The following is a 15,512-nucleotide window of genomic DNA, read 5'->3' as shown; positions in this document are numbered from 1 at the left end:
ACATATCTACGGAATCCAAACTGATCTTCCCCGAGGTCGGCTTCTATCAGTTTTTCCATTCGTCTGTAAAGAATTCGCGTTAGTATTTTGCAGCTGTGACTCATTAAACTGATAGTTTGGCAATTTTCACATCTGTGAACACCTGCTTTCTTTGGGATTGAAATTATTATATTCTTCTTGAATTCTGAGGGTATTTCGCCTGTCTCATACACTTGCTCACCACATGGTAAAGTTTTGTCAGGACTGGCTCTCCCAGGGCTGTCAGTAGTTCTGTTGGAATGTTGTCTACTCCTGGAGCCTTGTTTCGACTCAGGTTTTTCAGTGCTCTGTCAAACTCTTCACGCAGTATCATATCTCCCACTTCATCTTCATCTACATCATTTCCATAATATTTTCCTCAAGAACATCGCCCTTGTATAGACCCTCTATATACTCCTTCCACCTTTCTGCTTTGCCTTCTTTGCTTAGAACTGGGTTTGCTTCAAAGCTCTTGATATTCATGCAAGTGGTTCTCCTTTCTCCTAAGGTCTCTTCAATATTCCTGTAGGCAGTATCTATCTTACCCCTAGTGAGATACGGCTCTACATTCTTACATTTGTCCTCTAGCCATCCCTGCTGAGCCATTTTGCACTTCCTGTCGATATCATTTTTGAAACGTTTGTATTCCTTTTTTCCTGCTTGATTTACCGTATTTTTATGTTTTCTCCTTTCATCAATTAAATTCAATATTTCTTCTGTTACCCAAGGGTTTCTACCAGCCCTCGTCTTTGTACCTATTTGATCCTCTGCTGCCTTCACTATTTCATCACTCAAAGCTACCCATTCCTTTTCTACTGTATTTCTTTCCCCCATTCCTGTCAATTGTTCCCTTATGCTCTCCCTGAAACTCTGTACAACCTCTGGTTCTTTCAGTTTATCCAGGTCCCATCTCCTTAAATTCCCACCTTTTTTGCAGTTTCTTCAGTTTTAATCTACAGTAGAAGCTAATATACCCGCGTCATCAAGGAATTTTGGTAAATCTTACCCCTAGTGAGATACGGCTCTACATTCTTACATTTGTCCTCTAGCCATCCCTGCTGAGCCATTTTGCACTTCCTGTCGATATCATTTTTGAAACGTTTGTATTCCTTTTTTCCTGCTTGATTTACCGTATTTTTATGTTTTCTCCTTTCATCAATTAAATTCAATATTTCTTCTGTTACCCAAGGGTTTCTACCAGCCCTCGTCTTTGTACCTATTTGATCCTCTGCTGCCTTCACTATTTCATCACTCAAAGCTACCCCATTCCTTTTCTACTGTATTTCTTTCCCCCATTCCTGTCAATTGTTCCCTTATGCTCTCCCTGAAACTCTGTACAACCTCTGGTTCTTTCAGTTTATCCAGGTCCCATCTCCTTAAATTCCCACCTTTTTTGCAGTTTCTTCAGTTTTAATCTACAGTAGAAGCTAATATACCCGCGTCATCAAGGAATTTTGGTAAATGCAATATTCAAGCAACTACATTGTTCAGTCTGAAGATTCAGCGAAAACAGATTCATTTACTTTAAAATATTTGTTTTTTGGTAATTAGTTTTGATGCAAACCAGACATACGATAACATCGTCTGAGGAATTAGTGCTGACAGTTGTTCATGCATTATCCTATGAATCATTACCACATCCGCTCTGTTCGGCAGTTCCTGCTCGGTTTCCAGAAAAACATTTCAATTTTGAAGCCTCTGACGCCTGAGTGTAAACAAACATCGCGTGGTTGGCTCTCCGTAGTCCCTCGTGATAAATTCGCAGCAGTATTACTCGGAACTGTTTTCATACAACGAGGCTTAAAATCTTAATTCCTTACTAATCGTCTGAGACATTTATTTGCCTATCTTGTTATTATTCCGTATCGATTTATTTACCTCATTAATCCTGCTATTCCTACTAATTTAGGTATGCAAAAAAGTACAAATAAAAAACTGCTGAATTCGTTTGGAAATTGAATACGTATTATCCGCTGCCGGGCCCGAGGCCTTAGTCTCTACACCAGCGGCGTTTCTGTGCAGTAGCGTGTATCTTAACATTATTTGAGGTTTAGTCGCAAAGTCGTATCAGTTTCTTACCTCTGTTTACAGGAAAATATGCATTTGTGAACACCGCATATCATGAAGAATGCTCAGTTTTCAATTACCTGTCGATTTCGTCATTTTGAATTCACTGCCCGTCATGAAATTTAGGTGCGGTTTCCTCATAAAACGGAGGGAAGTTGAACTGAAATGTCTTTGTCTTCCATTTTAGATGTACACAAGCGTCTTGCCAAATATGAGGCACATAGGCTAGCCGTGTATGAGGCCTTCCCCTTGTCAGCGAACTAGAGTGGTCGATGGTACAATAGAGGAGTTTTGCATCAGGGTGGGATTTACTGTTACCGTTTCGAGACCGTACATTACTGGAAGAGTCAACCAATACATTGCTACCTCCTAGAGTCAACCAATACATTGCTTCCTTCTACGTACATTTCACGAAAAGACCGTGGAGGTAAAATTAGATTGATAAAGGACTAAACCGAGGCTTCCCACCAATCGTTCTTCCCGAGAACCATTTGGGACTAGAATAGGAAAAGTGAGAGGTGACACTGGTATCCAAAGTATCCTCCGTCATTCGTCATGAGGTGGCTTCCGGAGTACAGATATAAACGTAAAGTTTTGTTATTAATATTAGTATTACGTACGCAACATATTTTTTTCTCTGCCAGTTTTGGTTGAAAAAGTACGGAACTTTGTTGTGGGACATCGTGGAATATTTCCGCTTCAGCCCCTATAGTTTCTGAATTTATGATAGGTAGCGGCGCTATATGTAATCTTCAGAATGGTATCGCTAACGCAGGTGCGATCCTAGCAGAGAGCTGTCTCCAGCTTCTTTTGACGGAAAGCCAGAACATCAGAGATATTACAGGCGCTTGCAGTATGTGTACAGAGATTTGAAAGCGAACAAAAGCACAGTGAGTCGTTGGGCGAGGCGACTGTTATCATCGCAAGAAGGACGTGCCAAACAGTCCAGTCTCCCGCTTGCTGGCTACTCGCACACAGCTGTGACTTCTGCAAAGCTGAAACGTGCGGACACTCTCATTCGAGGTGATCGATTGATAACAATCAAATACCTCGCTTCTCGTTTGGACGTCTCTATTCATTACGCTGCCACACTTAAGGTGCAACGATCAAGTCTGAAGTGTATTGTGCTAGCATCAGGAAATTGAATAAGTGTGTTAGTTACCACGAAAACACAAATGAACTTCTCCTTCTCGATGACAACAACGTATGGCCTCACACAAGTCTGCAAACCGGAGAGGAGCCGACACAGCTTTATTGGACTGCTGTTCCTCATTCACTCTACAGTCCGGATTTCACACCTTCCAGCTTCCATGTGTCTGACCCAACGAAGGATGCATTCCGCGGAAACCAGTACGTGGACTACGATGAGGATCTTGATGCAGCAAGACTTTTGTTCCGATGTCGACCAGTGGAGTGCTACCATGTTGGAATGGAGACCCTCTCAGTGAGGTGGCCTAAGGCCGTCATACTGAACGGATACATGTTGAAAAATGTGGTTTTGCAACCAAAAGAGTGGGAACAACATGGTGAATCCTGAATAAAACCAACCTGCTTTTAGAAAAAAAAATGTTTTGCATTACTTACTGAACGCCCGTCGTACTATTACTATCAGCCATTTGGCTTGTCCCCAAACCAAGTAATGTAGATCACCTACAAAAATAGAACAAACAGGAGTAATGACGTTATCGATGTTCACATGTCGTCAAGAGTTTTAGTTGGCGTTTTCTGACGAACTATTTAGTTCAGCAAAAAGTCATACTTCAATGGTGAAATTTACGTAGAAACACGAAAACTAATAAGTGTTTCAATTTCATTACGTTCCTACTTCCAACATCTGCAAGGACGCGTCAGATGGATGGTAGCATGTACAACGCTAACGAAATGAGAATAGTAAGGCCAAAGACCTTCCGCCGGCGTAGGCGATAAATGGTGAGCGCAAGGACGGGCTGAGATGGGAGGATGGAGAGCAAAAGATGTAAAAAAAAAAGGGGTAGCATCTTGGACAAGTAATCAAATGTGTTGGATTCCGCGTTGGAATCCAGTCATTGCTTAAATTTTGAATAAAAGTCATGAACAATGGCAGCCGAGGACTTTCTGAATAAGGTATCACCCTCAGTCTGTCAACGGCCTTGTCAAAGAGGACGGAGGGGTGCACAGAATTTTAGGGAAATCTCTTGCTCTTGTGAGAGAGCGGTGGTCTAGCGGTTCTAGGCGCGCAGTCCGGAACCGCGCGACTGCTACGGTCGCAAGTTCGAATCCTGCCTCGGGCATGGATGTGTGTGATGTCCTTAGGTTAGGTAGGTTTAAGTAGTTCTAAGTTCTAGAGGACTGATGACCACAGCTGTTAAGTCCCATAGTGCTCAGAGCCATTTTTTCTTGTGAGAGAGGAACTGCCCCAGAAGGCGGAAGAAACAATAACGATCAACGGCACAAGGATGCAGAAGACAATGGAAATTACTGCGTTAAAAGAACATCATGCATGTCCACAAGACATGTGGACTGTAACTGAAAAATTGTCCTGGTTACCTCATCACTGGCAAATGATCCCGGATTAGTTCCGCATTCGGATTGCGCAGCAAACCAACGCCGACAATGATAGTTCATGTATGCATGCCATCGTCGCAGACAGAAGACGAAGTGATAGAGAAAGAATATGAGGATATTGAATGGGCAATTCAGTACGTACAGGGAGATCAAAGTTTAATAATCAATCGCTTTTTGAACGCGGTTGCAGGGGAAGGAATAGAAGAAAGCGTTGCAGGAGAACATAGTCTCGGTAATAGGAATGAGAAAGGAGAAGTACTAACTGATTTCTACAATAAATGCAATAAATGTCAGCTAGTAATACCGACTTCACTGTCAAAAACAGGAGGATACTCGGAAATTGATCAATATGTAAAATTATATTGAAAATTGGTGCATAGAACGTAAGATATTTGCAGACCACTGTGTCGAGGTCTAAAATTCAAGTACGAATAAAACTGACTGTCACGTTCTCCGGATCTGGGTGTCACCATGAATGATGAAGATGTGCCGCAGGTTTGGTTAGTAGGCGAGGTCATGAACGGTAAGCTCCGTAGCGGTAGGAGAGTACCATTTGTTTGATCGAAATGAGTGACGCTTATTTGTTGCAAAATAAAATTGCACCCTAGCCACTGAAGTAATACTCATGTCTATAGATGATAAAAATTCTACTAAAGACGTCGTAGAATACGTGGACGTGACAGCATTCGTTACTCCACACTTTCCTGGAACAAGGAGGAATGTTGTAAATTTTCTTGTATTAGAAAGTGAAATAACTGCTTGTGTGAGCAAAGGTAATGAGTTAACGAGGGCTTGGTACGTTGAATAAGTGCTTCACGAAGTTCTTGCAGCGTCAGATTCGTCAGCCACGAGCTTTCGACGACACCCTTCGCGTCATCACCAGGAAATATTCCAGTGGGCCTTTAGGTAGTTTAGTTGGACGAGTGATATAGAGATATCTAACGTGGCAAGAACTCCTTGAGGCATTTATTCAAGAACGTCGCCGCAGAAAAACTAAGTTATCAACTTCAAATATTGAATGATTAACATCACAAAACAACATACTGGCTGGACGAATTTTGCAGCTGCTTACAAAGACTATATATTATAACAAGTAGTAGCGCCCCCCCCCCCCCTGCAAATCTTATGCATTGCTACAATAGACTGGGGGGCAGCATGACCTTGAAGTTACATTTCCCAGACATCCACTTGCACTTCTTTCCTGACAACTGTGGAGCTGTAAACAACGAGCACGGAGAACGCTGCCACCAGAAAACTTAGGACAGGAGAGTGAGATATGAGGGAAAGTGGAGCGCATCATTGTTAGCTGATTACTGTGGGACATTAAATAGAAAACTGCAAACACGAGCCAAAGCGGCTACGCCTTCAGTGACTTTCCTCTGAGGGATGACACATCCATAAGATGATACAGGAAATAACGAAAAGTTATCATAATTTCAAAGAGACAGCTAATCTTTTATTTTCATTAACATTTCGTTATCAGCACATCCGAAAACATAAAGATCAGCTGTTTTTATGCCAGTTACTGAAAGAATTAAAACTTTGTTGCCAAGGCTAATGATTGTATTCAACATTGTAAGCGCCAAATTAGTCGTCTTCCACAAGAAATTATTGTAATAATTAGTATATCTTTGTCGCTGGACCTACACGTCTGATGCGTTGGTATTGGTCTTTGCACAGCGCCACGTGGCGCTGCTCGCTGTGGCGTCAGCCAATAATGTCAGTTTAATTAGCTAACGAGGTGGGATCAGTCGGGAAATGAAGCACTGACCTTTCTGGCTGCAAACTGCTACCGCTTCGGAAAAGCCGAGAACACTAGTGCACACAGCATTCCGACAGCAAAGCGGAAAATGTAGAGAGCTGTTTCGCGAAGATGATAAATTTGAGACTTCACAAAGGACACCTCATTAACCGCTCTCCCTTCAATTTACGTTCTATGATCGTAGTATATGGTCGCTAGGGACCGCTATATTCTGAATGGTTGTTTCACCGGAGAGGTTTTATTAGCTCTTAGCTGATAATTTTTAGCTTCCTTACCGTGTTCCTAATGGCTAGCAATCGGGATGTGAGGAGAGAGACTTACTTCCTCCACTATCGCATAAAAACGAAACTGCAGGCTGACTGCACTTGGCATAACTGTAATTATCTACTACAAAATCAGTCATAAAAGTGCTAAGGTTCATCTGTAATAAATGAGCACCGTCTACTTCAGCATGACAGCGCCACATAAAACAAGAGTGTTGCGCGCTCTACAACAATCCGACGGCTTGGGTGCACTGTGGCGATCATCCTCCATACAGAACCGACCTGGCTCCATCCGCTTTTCAGCTGATTCCGAAACTTAAAGAATCCTTTCGAGGACGTCACTTTGATAGTGATGAAGGTATGCAAGCAGAGGTGAGGTTGTGGCTCCGTCAAAAATTAAAACATTCTCCAGTAAGGATATCAACAAACTGGGCTCTCGTTTGGAGAAACATGATCGTCGCCAGGGTGACTAAATTGAGAAATAAACAAGTAGACTTGAAGAATGAAGAACGTTAATAACGTCTGTTTTGTATGCAAAGCTTTAAGATTTTTCACATAAAAAGTTCGGGGCAGTACTTTTAACATGTCCTCGTTTTTTTTCCATTTACAACATCGTTGCGGCTACTGCCATCACTATATTTAAGCTCAGAACTTGTAATGCATAGTTCAGTGTCAGTATCAGTAAAACATATACCTTGTAGAGGCACCAACAATTGTTTCGCAAGTTCTAAATTTAGAACTCAGGGTGGTAGTATCTGATACGAATCTATAAATAAAATGTACTAAGCAGTCCAGACGATTTTATTCGCAAAATTATGATGTGTTGTATCATGAAAATCTGTAGAATGTTTGGCTACGACTTCTTCACGTGTAGCTTCGTTGTACGAGTGCTTCTATCTGACCATCTCGGTATGCGATCTGCGTGGTCGTTGCACCAATTGGAACAAGAAATAACCTATTCATTACATTGCAAGACAGATCTTCCATGTTACAGCCGGAATGTCTGTGCTAGGAATTTAAAAACGGTTTGTATTTCCTAGCCAGTTTAAATCAAAGCAGAGCTACTTACTTAGGCACCTAAATATGTCAACTTCCTGCCTTAACGTCTAACATCTGTCTTATTTTGTAATAAGTAACTAATGCTGTACTCGTTTAGTGAATATTCTACACTTGTGTGTTTCTTCACATGTATGTCCCTAACAGCATTTACAGCTGGTTGGTTGACAAAATGATGAGGCTATTTTAACGACCTCTAAAAGCGCAAACAAACCTGCATTGTCAAGAGCTATTACGCGAGGTGTTGGAAAACGTCCGTGACGGTTGTTTATCGGATGACGCCCTGTCCTTGCTGCAGGACTTGTTTTGCGACCTTAATATGACACGTACACATTTCGAAACAAAAGCAAGCATCCGTCTGCTCTGTCGCTCTAAGCGTTTTTGTTTTGCAGTTATTATAATGACTACGTCTACTTGAGAATGAAAAACACAGCTGTTGGTATCTTCAGCCACGTGATGCGTGCAAACTGAGGGCGAAATTGGGACTGCGGAATAGTATTTCCCACTGTAAAACTTCGTTTTAGTCAATTCCTAAACTTCATTGTAACTTTCAGTTTTAAAGTATATTGATCCAAAATCATTCGCGTCACCCAAACCAAAACTTTCTCTTTCATTTTTGCGGTAAACACAAGTTAAAATTCAACGACCTAAGGACAAATTCTTCACTCATAATTTTCTACTTTGCGTATTGCATTTTCAGATGACACAGCTGTGTAAGTAACGTGATATTCAGGCCACTGTTCAGGATAAATTAACACTGAATTAAATTTTATTTGAAAAGTTTTTCATCTAATAATAATCATCTGTGGCGGTCTGCAGCTCCACGAGCAGGTTGCGACATTTGAAATGAAACACACGTTGCATAAAATTGCTGATGGATACAACGTCTTGTTCTCCAATCGAAAATTCAATGTCGCATCAGTTCAGTAGTTTCTGACGTTTCTTCAGTGTCTTTAAAACAAAAGGAAACAAGTTTATCGGTTTCCGGCACTCAAAAAATAGTAAGTATTATTCTCTTAGAAGCATTTTATTTTCGTAGTAACTATTCACTGGCATTATTAACACCATATTTTCAAGTTAATGTTAGCCATGTCATCCAACTAAGCAAACCAGGATTGTAGATATCGTTTCGCAGACTTCCAGATGGTCGCCCAACATAACACGTCGTAGTCTCCATTGTATTGATTTAAATATTTTCCATCTTTTCTCAACAAGTGAAGGGATTTATGAGCTTTCGGATGCTGGTAGGGAATTTATCAGAGAATGATAAAAGCTCAGACATGCTATGTGGAGTACGGAACACAAAATATCTCCAGCTGTAACTCTGTGTAATATAAGAAGATTCAACAGTCTTTTGACCAGTTTAGTTTGTCTTCAGTAAAAATTTAGGCCTGTAATCAGAGCCAGAATCCTCGGTAGTTATTAAATTACTTGCTTTACAACATAAACGAAACTATAGGAAGGAATGTTAAGTTGAATGTCATGTCAACACTGAGGTCATTGGAGACAGAGCAGAATCTCGAAATTTTTCAAGGACAGGGAAACAAACCGATCATACCCTTTGAAAGGAATCATCAAAGTATTTGCCTGGAGCGATTTAGGGCAATCACTGTTGACCGAACGCCGATTTGAAGCGTCGTCCTCCCGGATGCGTTTCCAGTGTGGTAACCACTGCGCTACCTCTCTCGGTGAAACTATAGGATATCTGCAAGTTATTTTTTCATTAACAAAGACCTGCCTTCAGTGACACGCTTCATGCAGTCTTTAGTATATGTACTAGATCCTCACGGCTGGCATCTACACTGTGTATCTATGTGTGGTAGCCTAATGCAGTCTCCACAATGGAACTCTCACTCCTACAAGTGATTAAAGGAACCCTGCCATTGACCACCTATTCCTAGGTACTTCCATAAAACGAAGTATCGTGATGTGTTTTTACTTCACTTTAGCTTAGCAAATCAAACCAGTTATTCCTATTGGAATGCTACTAGAAACAGTCACACTTGGATACTGTAAATAACTTATTCTCAAAAACATACAGAGAGCAAAAATTGAATAAATACGAAGTAAAGAGTGATTATAATTAAACTTTCACACCAGTAGAAATAGCACCACAAGTCAGAATGTCAAATTGCAACGGTATATTATCGGAGAAGGGGAAAAACATATGGCAGAAGAAAAAATAGTGTGAAAATTGATCAATAGATCAATAGATAGATGTATGTGTCAGAAAACGTAGCTGAAAATACCTGTCACGCCACGACCCACTGAAGTTGGTATAAACACGCCGGCTACACGGCTTTTCTCCTTTCGCGTCAGCGACGTTCGCCATCACTGTCTCAATGCAGTATCGCACTCTGCTTGTAAAGCTGTATTACAAGAATTATGAGACGTTGCTCTGCAGGAGTTTCGGACACTGAAGGGTTTGAAAAAGGTGTTGGTCCGATGACTGCCGTGGGTCTGGAGAAAATGATTCGGAAAATCGAGAAGTGTACAACCTGGTAGAGGGTGGAAACGAATTGATTCAACATCAGTGGAAGCAGTGGCCACAGCAATGCAGGAGGAGACCAGTGGAGGTGTACAAACGTGTAGTGCACAGAGACTTGCCCGAACATTGGACATAACCGTGAGCACGGTGCGTAAAATCCTACGAAACATCCTTCTTTACTATCCATTCAAAATTACCTATGTGCACCAGTCGCTAGCCTGGAAAAGAAATTCGGTTCAAATATTCTTCTGCTATGAAGAAGCCTTCAGCGTACATCAGACTGCACAGAGATGTAAAGAATCGACACTCAAGTGAACAGCTTAACAACACTATTCACGAAGAGACGACTTCGTACACTCCTTGTGCCGAGAAAAATATTTGTCAAAATTTATGGCCTCGCTATGCGTTCGGGAAGTAAGGTCCGATCGGTCGCGAAATGAAAACCGCACTGAAAATCAAAGAGTTTTTATTCGCAACAATTAGCCACACCTTCCAGCTCCCTCTCTAAATAGTCGCCACTCCGACTTAGACAATTGCCGTGGCGTTGTACAATCTTTCTAGTACCCTCGTCACAGAATGCAGCCGCCTGTGCTTTCCGCTACACTGATCTGCCTTTCGTTGTTTGTGCCAAAATGTTGTCTTCGTAGCCAGTAGTTCATGTGAGCAGAGATGAACAACGGAGGGAGCTAATTAGGGGCTGTATTATGGATGATCAAACACTTCCTATCGAAAACGCTGGAAGAGTGTCTTCATTGCCCCGTCCGCCCCGATAGCGGAGTGGTCAGAGTGACGGATTGCCGTGCTACGGGCCCGAGTTCGATTCCCGGCTGGATCGGGGATTTTCTCCGCTCAGGGACTGGGTGTTGTGCTGTCTTGATCATCATTTCATCCCCATCCGGCGCGCAGGTCGCCCAATGTGGTGTCGAATGTAATAAGACCTGCACCAAGGCGGCCGGACCTGTCCCACAAGGGGCCTCCCGCCCAATGGCGCGAAACGCTCATTTCCATTTCATTTCATTGCCTTGCAGAACGCGGCGGAAAATTATCTCAAACAAAGAAACGCCTGAAATTTATGTTATGTGAGCTGCGCGGCTTCAGGCGAAATCTCGTACCAGATCCACATACTTGGCGGAAGACACTGTTGTTTTAGGCCTTTCTACGTAATCACTTTACGCTCTGAACTGAAAAGAGTGACGTGAAGCGATCGACAGTCACACTAAAGACACTGCCCAACGCATCTGTGCAAAGTTCCATTGAATTTTCACAGTGGTTTCCATTTCGCGCCTAATCGGACCTTACTTTCCGAATATGCCTCGTACATCCGCTCCCTCTTGGTCGTGGACATGCGGCGTCTATGTTAGCGCTCAGGTGACAAATCCCAGCGGCCGTTACAAAAACATTCTCGCTCGTTGTATGGGAGAGCTCACACTCTTCCCAGAAGATTTGCTGGAAGTTTCCAATTCCCCTCAACATCCTTATCACTCCACCAATAAAATATGTGTCTCTGCGTTTCAGTGAGAAGCGTGCTCCGGCACTTCCTAAAGATTCTTCGAAGTTCAGCTCGCGACCATCGTTTGTGAGCTGCGCATTCCTTCGCACTAAAAAAGTATCGCCTTGTTCCCTATCCCCCCCCCCCCACCCCCTCCCGATGCTCCGACATCTGGCACGTTATTCAGAATTTTTTTTTTCCGGCCTACTAGAGTACAATCTCCTGCCCGCAATGTTGGCGCTATGGGACTTCTGCGACCTCTAGCAAAGCACCGCCAGCTCGCTCTAGTCCTCTCAGGGTAGTAAATATCCACCCTTGCATAGAACAACAACTCTCTCCCCTCACACCCTTTACCCGACAGTGGCTTTTCAAGGACGCGTTGTCTTTTTCGTCCTTTCTGCCAGTGCTCAGCTCCAGTTAAGTTTCAGACACCCAGTACTACAGAAATTGTTAGTACATGTTGATAGCCTGCATCAGCCAAATAAATGATTAATAATCCAATTGTGCATCATAAACAGTGATCTAATATAAATCGAAAAACGTTTACAGGATATTAAATGTACAGTGGCAAAATTTTACTGCCTTACAGCTTACTGGATTGGCAGGCCGGGGGAGGGAGTTTGCAACGTATCCCTGACGCTTCAGCTAGAGCAATGCCGGGCATCTTCAGAGTTCTGGTGTTCCCTCCCGATGGCCGGTTGTTATTTATATGATCTTATTCTGCAAAGCTTAACTTAAACAGTAACCTGCCGCCCTGGACGAATGACCTCAGTATTTACTAGTAAGAGATGCAGTCATGATGTTGTCTAAACTGCAACTGTCTGACTCTAAAAAATGGTTCAAATGGCTCTGAGCAGTATGGGGCTTAACTTCTGAGGTCATCAGTCCCCTAGACTTAGAACTACTTAAACCTAGAGACATTACACACATCCATGCCCGAGGCAGGATTCGAACCTGCGACCGTAGCAGCACCGCGGGTCCGGACTGAAGCGCCTAGAACCGCTCGACCACTCCGGCCGGCCTGACTGTAAATCTCCAGAGCTTCAACTGTTTTGTAATTGAAGAAATTCATATTGTTTTTGTTACTGATAGGTGTCAACTGATTTAAAATAATGGGCGTTTCAAAAAGATTCATCTTATTTCACAAGATTATGTCTTCTACAAGAATGAACATGTAAACTTGGGGTCAATATTAACTTGCGCACCGGAGCTTCAGATTCAAATGGCTCTAAGCACTACGGGACTTAACGTCTGAGGTCATCAGTCCCCTAGACTTAGAACTACTTAAACCTAGAGACATTACACACATCCATGCCCGAGGCAGGATTCGAACCTGCGACCGTAGCAGCAGCGCGGTTCCGGACTGAAGCGCCTAGAACCGCTCGACCACTCCTGCCGGCCTGACTGTAAATCTCCAGAGCTTCAACTGTTTTGTAATAGAAGAAATTCATATTGTTTTTGTTACTGATAGCTGTCAACTGATTTAAAATAATGGGCGTTTCAAAAAGATTCATCTTATTTCACAAGATTATGTCTTCTACAGGAATGAACATGTAAACTTGGGGTCAATATTAACTTGCGCACCGGAGCTTCAGATTCAAATGGCTCTAAGCACTACGGGACTTAACGTCTGAGGTCATCAGTCCCCTAGACATAGAACTACTTAAACCTAACTAACCTAAAGACATCACACACATCCATGCTCGAGGCAGGATTCGAACCTGCGACCGTAGCAGCAGCACGGTTCCGGACTGAAGCGCCTAGAACCGCTCGGCTACAGCGGCCAGCGCACCGGAACTGAAAGTCTGCTTTGGCGCCAGTTGGAAGTCACTGGTTCCTGTGATTCAGTAGGCAGCAGTGTAGAACTGTGTGCAGTGCTTTCCGGAGGTCAAGGAACATGGCACCTGTATCTACCGCTTTCTGGGTCTCGCTGAGGAACAGAGCGAGCAGATTTTCACATGATCGTTGTTTTCGGAACACATGTTGGTTTCTACAGAGGAGACTTTTGGTCTCCAGAAATAATACACGGGCGCAAAATACGTTCCTAAATTCTTGAACTTTTGCACGTTCTGTAACGCCATAGTATTTAACTTGTAGCTTAACCGCTTGTCTTTTTTCTCCCTAGCTGAGCTAATCTCCCTAAAACTATCTACCAAAACTTCTCAGAAAGTGATTACCAAAGAAACTTAAGCTCGTGTAATGTGCAAAACTCTGACTATAGTGAACTGTACAATGACATAGTATAATTTGCTTAATACAGGCTACAAATTGAAGCTGTTTAAATAAAAATGTAATCCTACTCTTAATGTAACCTTACTACTGAAATATATGTGCAACTGAACTTACAAAGGTATTCCTGACCCTAAAATGTACTTTCACTTACGTCGTATCTTGACAAACACTGTTGAAGATTACTAGAAAGCAGTATACAGCGTACAGGAGCAAAGTATTACCAACAGCTACGACTGAAAATTCTGCACCACAAAATGCCATGTGGGTACTTATACAATAAACTGAAAGAAGGGTGGGTATTCTAACTGGTAAGAAAGGCGTTCTGACAAAATTCAAATGAAACTCTGCATTCAAAAAGAATGCTTCAAAAATCAACTGAATGTTCAGAGTAGTATTTAGATAACATGAACCCCGTCCTTACAGGCCACGGAAGGCCTAACGGTACTGTCATCCTCTGACGATAGGCGTCACTGGATTTGGATACGGAGGGACATGTGGTCAGCACACCGCTCTCCCGGACGTTGTCAGTTTCCGTCACTAGAGCCGCTCCTTCTAAATCAAGTAGCGCCTCAATTTGCCTCACTACAGCTGAGTGTACCTGGCGTTCCAGCACCGCTCGGCAAACCGGAAGCTCACCCATCCAAGTGCCAGCCCGGCCCCATAGCGCTTTTCAGCGACCTGACGGGAACCGGTGTTAAAGGCCGTTGGCATTTACATAACATAACATAAGAAATAATTTTAAGCAACTGGAATCTCACCCTCCTGGAAGAGCAATCCCTGTACAAATCCTACCATCTGAGTTTCGTTACACCAATCTTAGCCAGACAAAACAATGCTACGTGCTTGCGTGATTACCTCAGTCTCTCAACATTCCAGAAAAACACACAAGTAATTTTCTGAGCTTCTCCCTCCATAATTGCATAAAAATATTCTTGAAGATTCACGAAGTATACAATGACTTAATGCGATTTGCCCAGCAGAGTCAACAAACTGAAGCAATGCAATGTTACCCTGAATGTAGCCTGACTACTGAAATATATGCGTAACTGAACTTACAGAGGTATTTCTGGCCCTAAAATGTAATGACCACTGTATTAGGATGTTTTTATAGACCACCAGTATCCGCAACAAACGTCGCAGAACGTTTCAGGGAAAGTCTTGAGTACATAGGAAATAAATATCCAAATTATCCATTAGTTATAGGTGGAGACTTTAATCTGGCATCCATTGACTGGGAAAATTACATGTTTATCAAAGGGGGCAGAAACAAAGACTCGTGTGAAGTTATTCTAGGAGCGCTCTCAACATACAACTTCGACCAGATCTTTTTGAGGAAGTTAATCTAGAAGAAGGTATTAGCGACCATAATGTCATTGTGGTTTCTCCGCCGGCCAGAGTGGCCGAGCGGTTCTAGGCGCTGCAGTGTGGAACCACGCGACCGTTACGGTCGCAGGTTCGAATCCTGCCTCGGGCATGAATGTGTGTGATGTCCTTAGGTTAGTTAGGTTTAAGTAGTTCTAAGTCCTAGGGGACTGATGACCACAGCAGTTAAGTCCCATAGTGCTCAGAGCCATTTGAACCAATTTGTGGTTT

The sequence above is a fragment of the Schistocerca piceifrons genome, chromosome 1 (assembly GCF_021461385.2).
Source record: "Schistocerca piceifrons isolate TAMUIC-IGC-003096 chromosome 1, iqSchPice1.1, whole genome shotgun sequence".
Taxonomy (NCBI): domain Eukaryota; kingdom Metazoa; phylum Arthropoda; class Insecta; order Orthoptera; family Acrididae; genus Schistocerca; species Schistocerca piceifrons.
The sequence above is the reverse complement of the archived record's forward strand: the minus strand, read 5'-3'. Positions refer to the sequence as shown.